The 16,604-nt window shown below is 38.6% G+C and overlaps 3 non-coding genes across 3 annotated transcripts; all 3 read left to right on the top strand.

Annotated features, from left to right (window-relative positions):
* The first annotated feature begins 7,015 nt into the window (after positions 1 to 7,015).
* trnav-uac lies at positions 7,016 to 7,088 on the top strand. Its single transcript has one exon. It is a non-coding gene; the product is annotated as a tRNA-Val (tRNA).
* A 787-nt stretch (positions 7,089 to 7,875) lies between these two features.
* Positions 7,876 to 7,948, top strand: trnaa-ugc. The gene has a single exon. It is a non-coding gene; the product is annotated as a tRNA-Ala (tRNA).
* A 719-nt stretch (positions 7,949 to 8,667) lies between these two features.
* trnav-uac lies at positions 8,668 to 8,740 on the top strand. The gene has a single exon. It is a non-coding gene; the product is annotated as a tRNA-Val (tRNA).
* Positions 8,741 to 16,604: the final 7,864 nt, after the last annotated feature.

Here is a 16,604-nt window from a genome sequence, read left to right on the forward strand (position 1 = left end):
CTCTTCTATACAGAGATTCAGGGAATCCTGGAGCTTTCTGGTAGATTGGAGGTGTAAGGTGTTCATCTCCTCCATGTCTCTTTTGGCCTTCTCTCTTTCGTCCTCCCATTTCTCTGTCTCATTTAACAAAGTGGCCTCCAGCTGAGCAACATGTTCCTCCAGCCGCTCTCTGTCTCTCATCAAATGATCTCTCTCTTGCTCTGCACTATTCTTCTCTTCCTCACAATGATTCAGAGAATCCTGGAGCGCTCTGATGGTTTGGAGCTGTAAGATGTTCTTTTCCTCCATGTCTACTTTGGCCTTCATTCTGTCATCCTCCCATTTTTTTTTCTCAATTTTCAAAGTGGCCTCCAGCTGAGCAACACGTTCCTCCAGTCGTTCTCTGTCTCTCATCAAATGATCTCTCATGCTCTCCACTATTCTTCACTTTCTCAAAGTGATGCTGGAAAGGTTCGAGCTTCATGGTGTTCTGTTCCAAAGTGGCCTCAAGCTGAGCAACATGTTCCTCTAGTTGTTTTTGTTTTCTCACCCAGCTCTGGAGGTGTGTGAGTTTCTCTCTTTTATGTCTGGTTCCCGGTGCCTTTGCTCAGAAGCCAAAGTAGCCTCCAGCTCTTGCACCATCTGTACCAGAATGTTGTTCTGTTCTTTCTCTATTGCGCTTTTCTTCATCATCAGATTGATAAATGCATCAAACTCTGTTACTACTTTCTCCATGTGTTCCAGCTTCTCCTTCTTTTCAGCAATCTGCTTAGATTTCGTCTCTGAGAAATGAGAAACAAAGACAAGTTCTGACTTATAAAGACGTGTCCTACTGTGATGTCACACAAACACGCCCCGAGCTCCTCCTGTGACGTCACCCCCCTTTCTCTCTTTCTCAGATTACATAATATTATGCACAAATAGAGCATTTCTCACACAGATAATATGGTGATAAAAATAAATAAGATGTTCTTTATGTGTAAGTTTGTCTCTGATGAACAAGCCGGTGGCGACTGCGGCGAGAAAAAACTCCCCGAGACGGCATAAGGAAGAAACCTTAAGAGGAACCAGACTCAAGAGGGAACCCGTCCTCATCTGGGTTTCACTGAATGTCCATTTATTACAGCTAAATGATGTTGAGGTGAAGTGATGATCAGATACAAACTGTAGTCCTGAGTCAGTGTAGCAGACTGTTAACATAAACTACAGTCCAAATCCCAACCCTCAAAACTCCTGTTCTTACTCTGTTTTGTTTCTGCGTGGACTATTTCAGCCTGGTGGTCGTAAGTTTTTGGACACTTTGTTTTTGGTGTTTTTTCCTACGAGGACATTGTATTTTACCTGATAGTAGTAGGGCACATGTTTGATCTAAAATAATGAAAGTGATGAGACGGAACTCTTTGTACAAATAATCACACACACACACACACACACACACACACACACACACACACACACACACACACACACACACACACACACACACACACACACACACACACACACACACACACACAGTGTATATGAATATATAGGTGCTCCTAATAAAGTGTTTGTAATACATGAACACAATTAGTATCATTGTACACACAGTAACATGGTCATTTTTAAACATATGCACAGAGTCGTTAAAGACTCCTAATATAAATAATACAAAATTACCGTAACATATAAATATCGAAAATGGCCCTGAATCCTGTATGTACTGTAGATGTTTTGTTTGAAGTGTTGTGATCATGAAGATGAAATCCTGCAGGTTATTTGGGTTTGTACTGAGTGATAGTTGTTTCATAAACACCTTCTTATAAAATCCAACTCAAATGTTAAATAAAAATTCACTCTAAATTTGTAATCAGCGGCGTCTCACCATCACATTCCACTACGGGAGCGCAGGAGGAGGAGATGCCCGACTGCATGGAATACAGGAGAACATCAAATCCCTACCATTAGATAACTGCAGAACACAGTGTAAATAACGACATATTTTCCTTCAATAAATCTGGAAATGCAGCCATTACGCTCTCACACAGTCGTTACTCTCTTTATGTTCTCATTTTCAGTCCTAACTATAATGATGTTCATGACAAAACTGGCATGAAGAAACGTGTTCACATGTCACATTTTCATCTTCAAATTGTATCACTGGTGGTGATGCCACTAATTCATGCTGATTTTGCCAAGGTGTTAATGATCAGTGTAATTACTGTAAACATATAAATGCTGTGGTGACCCCCGTGTTTAATGCTGCATGATGGCACTGCTGGAGGATTACACACAATGGAAGATTAAGGAGAAAAAGAGTCTCCAGGGACCATGATGATTTCTCGGCCCATGATGATGACTGAATAATAAGCTGATTTAGATTCCTACAGCTGTGCTCCTGGATCTATGTGATCTATGCAGCTGCAGGACGTGATGACTGGCTTCTTGGTGACTTTAACAACAATTAGAAATTGTAAACATTGTCCTGATGTAGTCTATAATATGACAGGTGACAGAGGCTTCACCCCTCAGACGCTCCTCACCTCCAGAAATGCAGATGTGGAGCTCTGGATGTCTCATGTGGAAGACTTCTATACCACCCGGAAAAAGTGTGTAAGATTATCAGGGTGTGTGGTGTTTTGCACAATGTGGCACTGAGGACCAGTTTCCCTCTCCCTCCTGACCTCCCTCCTCCTCAGCATTATGACCCCGAGCCACAGCCCCCTGCCCCACAAGAGCGATATAAACTAAGTGGAAGAATCCATGAGGAGGTCATACGCTTGTAAGGAAGACAAAAATAATGGTTGTTATTAGTGTTTATTGTGACTCTTTGTAGTAAAAGATTAAAATCAAGATTTAAAAAAAGATTAAAAAAAAGATTTGACAAGACAGAAATAAAAAATGATCAAAAGACGAGACGATCTACAAGATACAATAGCTTTACACTCAGCTTTATACTATTGACTATAAGTGTAAAACTATCATAAATAGCCATAAGAGAAACAGAAAGAGGAAAAAGGCATGTTCAGACTCTCTGTTTCTCTTGTCGTCTTCTTTTTTTTCTATTTCTCCTTTGCTTTTGAATGTTTTCTTGTCTCAGCTGAGCAACAATTTCCTCCCATCGCTCTCGGACCCTCATATAATGATCTGTTTTATTCTCTGAAGTCTTCTTTTCTTCCTCACAGAGATTCTGGCTATCCTGGAGCCCCCTGGTGGTCTGAAGCTGTAAGTTGTTCCTCTCCTCTATGTCAAGTTTAGTTTTCTCTCTTTCATCCTCCTGTTTTTCTTTAAAATCCAACATGGGCTCAAACTGAGCAACACGTTCCTCCAGTCGCTCTTTCTCTCTGATCAAATGATCTCTCTCCTGCTCTGCACTATTTTTTTCTTTCTCTTTCTCACAGTGATTCTGAGTATCCTGGAGCTCCATGGTGGTCTGTTCCAAAGTGATCTTAAGCTGAGCAACATGTTCCCCCAGTCGTTTTTGTTCTCTCTTCCAGCTCTCTCTCTCACATTCTACAGTTTTCTCCAGTTCCTCATGGATTTTCAGGGAAGACTGGAGCTCCATGGTGGTCTGTTCCAAAGTGACCTCAAGCTGAGCAACATGTTTCTCCACTTTCGTTTGTTCTCTTGTCCAGCTCTCTCTCTCACAGTCTACAGTTTTCTCCAGTTCCTCATGGATTTTCAAGGAAGACTGTAGCTTCATGGTGGTCTGCTCCAAAATAAACTCAAGCTGAGCAACACGTTCCTCCAGTTGTTTTTGTTCTCTCGCCCAGCTCTGGCTTCTCTCAGTTATGTCCTGTTCTTGCTGTTTTCGCTCAGAAGCCAAAGTAGCCTCCAGCTTTTGCACCGTCTGTAGCAGAATGGCTTTCTCTTCTTTCTCTTCTGTTATCTTCTCTATCATTAGAAGAGAAAATGCATCCAAGTCTTTCTCTACTTTCTCCATGTGCTCCAGCTTCTCCTTCATTTCAGCAATCTGCTTAGTTTTCTTCGATCTTCTGGTTTGAAAAATCTCTCTAAACCTTAGACCTTAAACCTTAAACCTTTCTAACCTAGTGATTTTTCTTTGGTAGATATTAGATCTTTTTACATATTATTAATTTTTTAATATGTGTGATTTAAATACACATTTATAAATATAAAGGCTTTTAGTGTATATTAGAGATTAGAACATAAACCGACACAAATTAAATACAATAAAAATTTTATTAACTGAAATAAAACATCAAAATATAAAGTTTCAAAATAAAATTATCAATACATTTAAAATTATAACAATATATAATAATAATAATAATAATAATAATAATAATAATAATAAGTTAAATACAGTGCAGTATTACAGCTTAAATATTTGAATTTATTTCAGATCAATTTTATTCATCCATTAAATAAATGGTGTCAGCGTCAGAGTAGTGTATTTACATGATCTGTTTCAGGGTTTTCACGAACACAACTCTGTTATTACTGTTCTCTTTTCACAGCGCCGTCTCTTTCAGTTCTAATGAAAGTTCTCATGTATTAAGAGGGAATTTTATGAATGATCACTAATGAAACACCTTCATTACTGTTAGTTATTTACATATTTATTTACAGTAATAAAACTATTTCTGTAAAAAAGAGAAAGAAATAATAAATAAAAGCAAAATAAATAAAATGATGAATTCAGTGGAGCAGAACGACAGCATGATGACCTGAAAGAGAAAAACAGAGATGTGTTACTTTACATAATGTGTGTGTTTGACCGGTACACAGTGTGTGTGTTTAGTAAAGTTTTGTAGGACATTATGAGGACAGTATGACTTACGCTGTAGATGGAACCACTGCATGTTCCTGGATGGATGGAGGTAGGGCTTGGTGTGGCGGCTGCTCTCTGTCCACTGCTCAGCCATAGTGATACACAGTGACCTCCTGCTCACCAGCTTTCCATTCAACTCTCTGATGGCATTAGTGTCTTTATCCAGAGAGGAATATCAGACAAATCCAAAGCCTTTGGACCGTCCATTGTGCAGTACCACCTGTAGGAGTGAGTGAGGAGATACAGAAAGCAAAAACATGAGCATTACATCACTCTCATGTAGAAAACCATGAGAAATAACAAGCACTGTCTGTATCCCATAATATAAACAGAACAGCGGTGTTCTTTTATCACTGGTGAATGAACAATGAAGCACTTTTATTTAAAGGTCATTTTTTCCGAGAGCAGAAACTTGCTGCAAGTGTACACTGGTTCTGGTATAATAGAGGATCTAATCCTCATTCCTACAGAAAACAGAACAAATTCAGCATCCAATGTTTGAGTGCATGTGTGTGTTTGCATTGCTGACTTTAATAATACACACTGATCAATCACTCAGTATTAAACCAGTTATTACATGTGACCAAACACAGCTGTGACCAAAACCTGCTCCAGATCATGAAGGTCTCTATAAAACACACTGGAAATAGAATCAGAATAGTTCCTGTGTGTCCAGTCTGAGAGGCTGTGGTGTGAATCGCCTGTTCCACTGCTGCTGGTTTTCTTTTCCAGGATCTGCAACTGGAACATCTGTAGATGCAGACAATCATCTCATGTTAGCATCCAATCAGAAGGTACATTTTGCTAACATGAAAAGTTCTCTTCTGTTTTGAATCTTTAACTGCACTTAACACAAAACTAATCGGACGGCTTTGACTCACTCTGTGGATGGATGTTCTTGTTGGCGTTGGGTCTTGGTTCTGGGCAGGGTTTTGAAGGCGAGATGGTTTCTACCTTCATGCCATGACTTCGTCCCTGGGTGGTCTGAGAGGGACTTAAGTACACAGTCCTGCTGCCCAGCACCCTGTCGTTCATCTCCATGATGTCTACTCAAGCCTCATCAGGAGATGAAAACGTCACATACCCGAAGCCTTTTAAGCGTCCGTTCTTCATCATGACCTGTACGGGACAGCGAGCAGAAACACAAAGCAAAGAATGCACATCAAACATGTTAGAGGTTCGCAATATCAGAGCTCTCCACATTCAGAAAATACTCCAGCTGAGTATGGGGAGGAAACCCCAAGTTACTGAGAAAGAAGGAAAATGTAAGGATCAGTAGTTATAAATGACGTGTGCAGTGAGGACAGTCCCAAATCTCAGGAACGCTCAGACACGTCCGTCATCCACAGTACAGTCCAGATTTCTCAGCAGCAGTGTGACTGTCTACAGAACAACATCCAGTGTGTTCATCACTTCATTTACATTTCTTTAGGTTAAAAAAAAACAGGAAGCATTCTGCATTAGACTTTTGAGTAAGTTGTGCTGTGTGATTCGTGATAATCAGTCACACTCAGACTAATAAATAAAAAAGTCACACTCATAAATAATATTTTACCTGATTATCTACACACAGTTATACATTTTCTCACATTCTCTAAAGTCTCCAAAAGTCCAAAGGACTTCAGCCTGTTCTTTTTGATCCTCCACCTTCTGCTCCTCAACCTTCTGCTCCTCCACCTTCTGCTCCTCCACCTCTAAAGAAGTGTCAGATAGAGATGGGTTATATATAACATTCAACATGCGCCCAATATTACAAGAAGAGTATCTGTTCTTGATGAAGACTGTTTGTTCAGGTAAAATAACACAAGGCAGAACTTTCTCCAGACGGCAGGTCAGAGTTTTTGCTAAGATTTTTGTATCCTGGTCCAGGTGATTTACCAGAAGGCAGACTTGCTAAGGCTATTTCTGTATCAGATATAAACTCATCCAATTGTAATGCTGTACCCACACTTATTGTAGGAATACATACATTTTGAAAAAGGCCTCTAATGTTGAAGTGTCAGCAGATAAAGGAGCAGTATATAGTGATTTATAACATTGGAAGAAACAATCATTGATTGTTAATACTGGAGTGTAGTGGTCATCATGTCTGTTTTATATGCAGAAGGTCTTGGGTTTGACCCACAGTGGAGATATGCTCTTGAGCCTCTGATTTTATTTTCCTACTAGCAGGATTTACTTGTATTTTTATTTTTGTTTGAGAAAAATCTAAAAAATGTTTCTATTTATACACATTGGACATCAGGCTTGTCAGCAACAGGTTCCATGGTGTAGTGGTCATCACGTCTGCTTTACATGCAGAAGGTCCTGGGTTCGAGCCCCATTGGAGCCTTGGCTTCTAATTTTGGAATGCTTTTTCTCAATTTCTGTTACAAGCAAAATGCAGAAACATGCAAAACTGTTCATTTATTTTCAGGATTGACTAACAATTTATAATATATAAACTTTAATCAAGTTTTATCGGTGTCCCCCTGCCCACTTTTCAAGAACTGTATACATCCAGAGTGAGAATAAGGGCTTTGAAAATCATGTTAGCCACTACACAATGGAACCAGTTAAGGGACCTAATGGTGGAATTTCTTTCCCGCTAGCAGGATACGGTTTATTTTATATTTACTTTCATTTTATTTTTTATTTAAAACTCTTGGCCACCTAGCACATGGGACTCAGCTTTTGTTTCTCTTCTTAAAGTTTTACGGCCACTTTTGTGTGTGAAGCAGAGGTGATCACAACCACGCTATGGTTTAAAAGAAGAAGAAACACTCTTACATAATATTTGTTTTATACATGATTCCACTGGGAGTCAAACCCAGAACCTCCTGCATGTAAAGCAGAAGTTATAAATCACTACATGGAACCTGTTTTTTTTTTTATTTGTATATTTTGCATTAAGTGCATTAAGATGCTGGAGATCTATCACTCGGTGGTCATGAGCCTACTGTGTGTGGTCTTCTGAGGAAGCGGCATTTTACTCAGTAATGTCAGCAGCAGTAATAAACTCATTTGCATGGCTAAAACTATTATTGGGCAAAACCTGGGAACATTTGAGTCAGTGAGTTTTCTAAGTTTAATTCATATTTTTCCACTGAGATTTTAAAAGAGATGTTTAGAGATATACAGGTTCCATAGTGTAGTGGTCATCATGTCTGCTTTGCACGCAGAATGTGCTGGGTTCGAACCCCAGTAGAACCATGCCCTTGAGTCTGATTCTACTTGTGGAATGCTTTTTGTCCAATGCTGTTAAAAGCACAATGCAGAAAAAGGTTAACCTGGTATTTTTATTTGCAGAATTGTGTTAAAATTTGAGGGAATATCTTCGCTTTCTTAACATAACTGGTCACAAAAACATAAACCTCATTCAGGTTCGCCAGCTGCATGGTTCCACTGGGGGTTGAACTCAGGAGCTTCTGCATGTAAAGCAGATGTGATGACTACTACATAATGGAACCACACAGTCAACTAAACAGCATTAATGAGCAGAAATATCAATTCAGGCAAAATGTTTTTACGATTGCAACTATCCAGTTTTGGGAAACTTCTTCCCAATGTACCCTCAGCTTTCTGATCTCAGTTGACAGGATTACAAGTTACTTTCAAATTCTGTAGTACATGATTAAATTATTAATATGAGGAAGATTAATCCTCATTATTGATCCTCATAGAGTGTCTAAGAGGAGCTACTCTAAAAAGCTGAAAAATCAGTTTCCAGCCAACGACCCTGCTTCAGTGAAGAAAGGCCTGAAAGACATGGTGCAGTCATAAAAACCTGGAGCTTAACACGTTCAAAACAGTGGAGATGATTGTGACATTTAAGTCAGTGAATTTTCTAAGTTTAATTTATATTTTTCCAGTTAGATTTTGAGAGAGATGTTTCTATTTATGCACATTAGACATCAACCTTCTCAGCAGCAGGTTCCATAGTGCAGCGGTCATCACGTCTGCTTTACACGCAGAAGGTCCTGGGTTCGACCCCCAGTGGAGCCATACCCTTGAGTCTCTTATTCTAAATGCTTTTTGTCCATTGCGGTTACAGGGCCCATGCGCGCGATGAACATCAGGTGAGGGTCCCGAGATGGTTCCTCCATATGAAGAAGGACATGGGTGAGATGCAACCACCCTGAACTCATTAAAAACTGGATATGCTGAGAGAGCTTGATGTGAGAGGAAGAAAGTGTGAATGACATTGTAAGAGGGGGACAGACAGGTCAACCTGATAATACAGATGTAGTGTCATAGGAGCTTCCGTAGTTGGTCACGCCCAAAGCGATTCCTTCTCTTTAAGGACATCAAACATCACTGAATTTACTAAAGTGGATTTCAGGAAAGTGATTGAATGCTCTCTGTGATGAAGAGACATTGGACATGATTTGAATTGAAAATCTTTATTCCTTTAAATAAAACTTTAAATTTTAATTTATTATAAATTAAAGATGGTGAAACAACATGCACACTAAAGTACATGAAACGTACGTATTTCACCATCTTCCTCTATTCCTGAATCATTTTCCATTTCTTCAAGTTGCTTCAACAGATCCTCGAAGCTGTCGATATCAAACACTGGTACAGAATCCAGGATCTCTGTGCTGTTGTGGGGGTCTTCAGTATGATTCTGAGCTCCAGACTGGTTAAAAAAGCCATATTCCTCATTTAACATGGAAAAGATGTCGTTGTTGAGCAAAGTGATTTCCTCCTCGTCCTCGAGCTGAACCTCACTGCTTGTACAGTCAGACCCATAGCAGGTGCTGTAAACAGAAGTGCACAATTTTAGCTGCATATTAAAGTAAATGAGTGGCGATTATGGTGATTATTTAAGATGCAGAGTAAAACTTCATTTGCATGTCATTCTTCTGAAACTGTTCCAATGCAGTTTACTAACTCACTTGGTCTGGCAGAAAGTCGACTCAGAAACAGAAGGGAAAAGAGGAGGATCAAAGCAGATGTCTTTAGGAGACAGCAGTTCTTGGTGGCTAAGGCCGGGGAACTGATCACTAACTTCAGGCACGAGGTCATGGACTGGTACTTCTTCTGGCATGTTCATGACTATGTGGTGGTTTGGTTGATGATCAGGTCTCCTCTGTGAGTCACTACTCTGCAAACTGCCTTTTCTCCTTCCCTTCTTTGGAAGCGGTTTATAAACCCAATCTACATGATAGAAAAGAAGAATTTAAAGAGTAAGAAGCAACATAAAAACAATAAAAGTGTCAGAATTGATGCGTTTGTTTTGTTATTTTGCCATTTGTCTATAAAGAAAGTTCACCTACCAGGAAACAACTGTTCGTGTTCCTGTTTAAGCCTCCATGATTCAGTGTAGTAGGGTTTCTTCTGTTCTTCACTCAGTTTGTTCCACGCGATCCCAAGCTGCATGCTGATCTCTGCAGAGCTGCTATTTGGATTGGCCTTGGAAAAGATGGGCGCTGTTTCTCGCCCAAACCATGTAGGCATTCATTGGCCTTCTGATGTTGCCTTTTTTATCTCTGCACTTGGCAACGTTAAATTTATCTACAAAATACAAAACAAACTTTAAGTTAAACAGAAATCATTATAAACTTCTAGTTAAAACAGTGAACAGAACAGAGTCATGCAAAACTGCACCAGTCTTAAACACACACAATGTTGTAGTACAAATATTTTATAAGTGCTGCATTACTCAGTCAGTACAAAATCATTTTATATTTCCTGCATGACAGATTGATATTTAATGTGGTTTTAGGAACTAAATGATAACTATATTTCATTGTCTCTGTACTTGTTCTCTGTACAATGACAATAAAGTTGAATAAAGTTGACAGCAGGAGAAGCAGCTGTAGCTGTTACCCGTCTTATTATCTGTCATTATTTCTCCTTCTTTCTTCTGAAAGTCGCTCTTTCTGGCTGAAAATCTTTTTGGCGTCTTGGAGAGCGGATTGTTCAAAACATTGACGCTTATCACTAAAAACAATTAAAAACATTTCAGCTGTTTGTTTGCGCTTCATTGCTGTGGTCAGTAAATGTTTGTGTTGAACTGCAGCACAACAAAGTTGTCATGACAATAAAAGCGAGTCCAGGGCGCTATCAGAGATACCGACGTCACAAAAGAGGCGGGGCTTCAATGATTCAAATGCAGACGCGAAGCTGAAAACAGGTGGTGTTAAGACAAGCGAAGTGGTGTGTGATTGTAAACCCTACAGGAGTTCCTATAGCGCTCCTCTGTTTAGACACAGTAGGGTATTAAAATATTTAGAATTATATTATTTAATAGAAATCACGTGTTTGCAGTTTGGAATGTGATTTTGATAAAATGTGGGGTTTAATTTGAGGTGTAATTAGTTTGTACTGCATGTGGTGACCTGTTGTTGTTATACTTAAAGTGACCATTAGGGGGAGTAGAAGTGCATTGAAAATAGAGAATGAGAGAACACGTGATTAGCGCGTGTCAGATGTGTGTTATGAGCTATTAGAAAAGAAATCATTCATTCATGCTACCTGGCCTCGCTTCCTTCTGTTTCCTGACAACACTGCACTTTTAACAGACTTTATTTCATTTTCCTTAGATTATTCATTATACTTACCTTCTCTGAACACAAACAGATTTTGTACTTAAACACATGGTAGTATTTATAGTCTCTGTTCATCCTTCAATTATAATCATCTACTTATTAAGACGTTTGTAAGCAAGAAATTATCATAAGAATAAAATAATCTGGTAAATTAATCACAAGGTAAATTAACTGTAATACATATTTTTATTGAATACAATCAGGTCCAAAAATGTATTTAAAAAAGAAAAAACATTAATGAAAGATGTGATTGATTTTGATCTGCTGCCAGTCTTTTTACAAGCACTTAGTGTTTTCTCAACTGGTCCATAACTACACCATAATATGTATGGGATTTTTATATTGGTATTAAAATAAGAAACTAAACTCCTATAAAATCATCTCAGCAGTATTAAAATCAAGATTTGGTGATTTCTGTAAAAAGCTTGGTGTGAATGGACGTCTCTGTTCACCTGTGTACAGCAGCACATGGGGAGGACAACAAATAATGACAAGAAACAAAAAAGTGACAAACTTCATTTAGATTTGACTTTTCCTTCATCACCCTTATAGCTGACATGCCATCATTATACACACACAATGAATGTAACACTGATTTGAGGTGATCCATGAAAAAAAACACTTTCTATTAGTCAGTTCTATAAATGTTAGTTTTAAGACTAACGAGGCATAAAAACAATTCAAATGTTTACACGTGAGATTCGTAACACCACTTCCACAAATACAAAGTGCCCTAGTGTAACATTTGATCAGATATCAGCAAAAACAACTTCCTCCTTTCTGCTAAATCTTGATATTCAAATCCTTGTTTGGTCAATTATTCCCTGGTTCTCCTACAGCTGATGTTCTACTGTATACACAACACATCATCTACAGGAATCTTTGATATCCCCAGACCTGAGGTGAGATACTGAACAGGAACGAGTGAGATGAGACTTTAAACTGTTGCTCAGAGACGAGTCCATAACATCTTCTCTTCATCTTCTTCCTCTTGATCTCTTCATCTTTTTCCTTCTCCTCCTGATCCCCTGGTGTTGGACAGAAATCCCTCTGTAACCTATAACATAAAGCTGTTCAAACACTATGTGCTCTGTATTTATCTCTATGTGAGGCTCATGACTGGTAGGAGACAAGCTGCTTGGAGGAGACCGAGTCCTCACAGGAGACGAGCTGCTTGGAGGAGACTGAGTCCTCACAGGGGACGAGCTGCTTGGAGGAGACCGAGTCCTCACAGGGGACGAGCTGCTTGGAGGAGACTGAGTCCTCACAGGGGACGAGCTGCTTGAGGAGACTAAGTCCTCACAGGGACAGGCTGCTTGGAGGAGACTGTATAATAATAATTTGAATAATATCAAATATATCATATAAAATATTTCATAAAATAAAAAAAAGTAATATTTCAGAGTTGAATCCCAGTGGAAACGCGACTGATCTGAAGCTGCTGCTTTTCAACTGATACACACTGTGTGGTCAAAAGTATTTGGACACATGTCTTTTCCAGCCAGATGTGGTTCATAAATTCACCTAAAAGGCACTTAAATGCACCATACAGCCAATTAACATGCAAACTGTTGAAACACTTCATATAAACAGAATGTAGAATCACTGAAAGCATTTTAAATGGGATTTAAATACCCGCTACAGAGGGAAGCAGGAGCTTTTCTGTAGCTATTATTGCTTTTATGTTCATGGCACAGGACCAAATATCAGTGTATTTTATCTTTCCATAATGAACTGGAATAAATCATAAATGCTGTGGTGCCAATGGAAGAATAAGGAGAAAAGAGTCTCCAGGGACCATGATGATTTCCTGGCCCATGATGATGACTGAATAATAAGCTGATTTAGATTCCTACAGCTGTGCTCCTGGATCTATGTGCTGAATTGGGTCCAGTACTACAGAGGGAAACACACCAGAACCATGCCATCCCGGTCCAAATACAGGTCCTCACCACTCTGGGGTTAATGACAACAGGTTGTTTCTAGTGGGAAATGGCAGACAGCGAAATACTTTATATAAATATTATATATAATTAACTTTTTCACAAAGACCTTCATTAGATATAATATAATTCTATTAAATCTCATGCTATAGGTCTGGTATCTGCCCCTGAGTGTCATAATGCCTGTCATTTTGGATGTTATTATTAAGGTGGGTAGTTGATACATCAGGTTTCCTTCACTGTGGCACACTGACCTGCTTCAGCACATAATTCCTTTATCCTGACACATAGCAGTGTAGGGAACAGACTACAGGCAGCTGCAGGACGTGATGACTGGCTTCTTGTTGAGTTTAACAACATGTAGAAATTGTAAACATTGTCCTGATGTAGTCTATAATATGACATGTGACAGAGGCTTCACCCCTCAGATGCTCCTCACATTCTTAAATGCAGATGTGGAGCTCTGAATGTCTCAGGTGGAAGACTTCTATACCACCCGTTAAAAGTGTACAAGATGATCAGGGTGTGTGGTGTTTTGCACAATGTGGCACTGAGGACCAGTTTCCCTCTCCCTCCTGACCTCCCTCCCCCTCAGCATTATGACCCCGAGCCACAGCCCCTGCCCCACAAGAGGATATAAACTAAGTGGAAGAATCCATGAGGTCATACGGTGTTTGAAAGGAAGACAAAAATCATGGTTGTTAATAGTGTTTATTGTGACTCTTTGTAGAAAAAGATTAAAATCAAGATTTAAAAAAAGATTAAAAAAAGTTTTTGAAAAGACAGAAATAAAAATGATTAAAAGACGACGATCTACAAGATACAATAGTTTTACACTCAGCTTTATACTATTGACTATAAGTGTAAAACTATCATAAATAGCCATAAGAGAAACAGAAAGAGGAAAAGGCATGTTCAGACTCTCTGTTTCTCTTGTCTCCTTTTTTCTATTTCTCCTTTTCTTTTGAATGTTTTCTTGTCTCAGCTGAGCAACAATTTCCTCCCATCGCTCTCGGACTCTCATATAATGATCTGTTTTATTCTCCGAAGTCTTCTTTTCTTCCTCACAGAGATTCTGGGTATCCTGGAGCCCCCTGTTGGTCTGAAGCTGTAAGTTGTTCCTCTCCTCTATGTCAAGTTTAGTTTTCTCTCTTCGTCCTCTTGTTTTCCTCAAAATCCAACGTGGGCTCAAACTGAGCAACACGTTCCTCCAGTCGCTCTTTCTCTCTGATCAAATGATCTCTCTCCTGCTCTGCACTATTTTTATTTTCTCACAGTGATTCTGAGTATCCTGGAGCTCCATGGTGGTCTGTTCAAAGTGACCTCAAGCTGAGCAACATGTTCCTCCACTTTCTTTTGTTCTCTTGTCCAGCTCTCTCTCTCACAGTCTACAGTTTTCTCCAGTTCCTCATGGATTTTCAGGAAGACTGGAGCTCCATGGTGGTCTGCTCCAAAATAAACTCAAGCTGAGCAACACGTTCCTCCAGTTGTTTTGTTCTCTTGCCCAGCTCTGGCTTCTCTCAGTTATGTCCTGTTCCTGCTGCTTTCGCTCAGAAGCCAAAGTAGCCTCCAGCTTTTGCACCGTCTGTAGCAGAATGGCTTTCTCTTCTTTCTCTTCTGTTATCTTCTCTATCATTAGAAGAGAAAATGCATCCAAGTCTTTCTCTACTTTCTCCATGTGTTCCAGCTTCTCCTTCATTTCAGCAATCTGCTTAGTTTTCTTTTGTTCTTCTGCTTTGAAAAATTCTCTTAACCTTCTGAAGAGCTCCATGTTTATGCCTCTTTACTCACAAGCAAAAACCTTGGAAATGAGAGAAACAGAGACGTTCCCAATTATAGACGTTGCCTTACTGTGACGTCACAGGCAGATGCCCCGCCCTCCGTCTGTGACGTAACCCGGTCTCTTTTTACCTGACACTATGCGCATGCGCACATTACAGAGGTCAAGAGCGGATAAAATAGCATGTCTTCACAGCTTTTCTGTTGTTCCTGAGAGAAGAGCGATATTACAGTCATAAATAAGATAAAAAACGGCTGTAAACTGTGTATAAAGCGAGTGAATCCGAGTTGAGAACCGGAAGTTGACCGGAGTGACTCTATGAATGTTGCAGAATCATAAATGACCAGTAGGTGGCAGTGTGATGTGTATTAGAGCTCACTGTCACAGCAGGTCATTAGAAGTAGTGGAGCTCTAATGACGTCATTAATAGCGAGGACAAGACACACAGCAGTTTGGGATTCTTTTATTGACTTTATTGATTAATTGATTTGGAGTATGATTGTGTTTCTGATCAAAGTAAGTTCATGTGTATGGAGTAAAAACAACCTGTACATTTCTCACTTCCAGACAGTATTATGAGATGTTCATCTGCTGGAAGTTCATGTTTAATGCTGCATGTTTTATAGGATTTATGAGCTGGAATAAATGTCCAAAAACCTCAATTTAACACTGAGTGATTTTTGTAGTTTGGTAGATATTAGATCTTTTGATGTATTATTCTTTTTTAAATATCTGTGTTTTAAATACACATTTATAAATATCAAGGCTTTTACTGGGTAATAAATTAAAAACATAAAGTCATAATTTACTGAAATGAAATTGAAAAACATCAAAATACAACAAAAAATAAATAAAAATGACTATCAATATGTTTAAAACTAGAATAAATCTGGTTCAGACAGTTAAATACAGTGCAGTATTACAGCCTTATTTCATGTTCATTTTATAAACACAGTTTGTCATTATAATATTAATAATAATAATAATAATAATAATAATAATAATAATAATAATAATAATAATACTTTATTGCAATAGGGTGTTAGTACCTAAAGGTCTACATTTAAACATACTTTTATATTCTAAAATTATAAATTTTTATGATTATTATATGAAGATTTCCACATTTATATGATTTATCCTACAGATTAATCACTATAAAGAAAATAGAAACATACACAAGAATGTTATTAACAACTTGTACACTGTACTGCACGATCCATGTGGAATATAATGTGCATATAATATTGAATATTGTGAATGTAAACAAACATTCAGCAGTAGTTGAAAAAAATCAGGTCAGTCTCTGAGCATAAGCACTGAATCACTTGGAATTTACTCGCTCAATAATAAAAACTCTTTGCTATAGTTGTGAGGTGACTGATACACAAAGCCATGGAGCAGTTGGACACTGGGAGACAATCAGATGAATGAAAGTAGAAAATGTGATAAAACCCTAAAGTTTATTGTGAGATTTGAGTCGTGATCGTTCAGATGCACAGTGTAGCAGCAATGACACAAACTTCACTTCACAACAAGAGCAAAAATACATGAATGAAAAATGAATGAAGTTAAAATTCATCAAATGG

Source organism: Silurus meridionalis, chromosome 4 (genome assembly GCF_014805685.1).
Source record: "Silurus meridionalis isolate SWU-2019-XX chromosome 4, ASM1480568v1, whole genome shotgun sequence".
NCBI lineage: Eukaryota > Metazoa > Chordata > Actinopteri > Siluriformes > Siluridae > Silurus > Silurus meridionalis.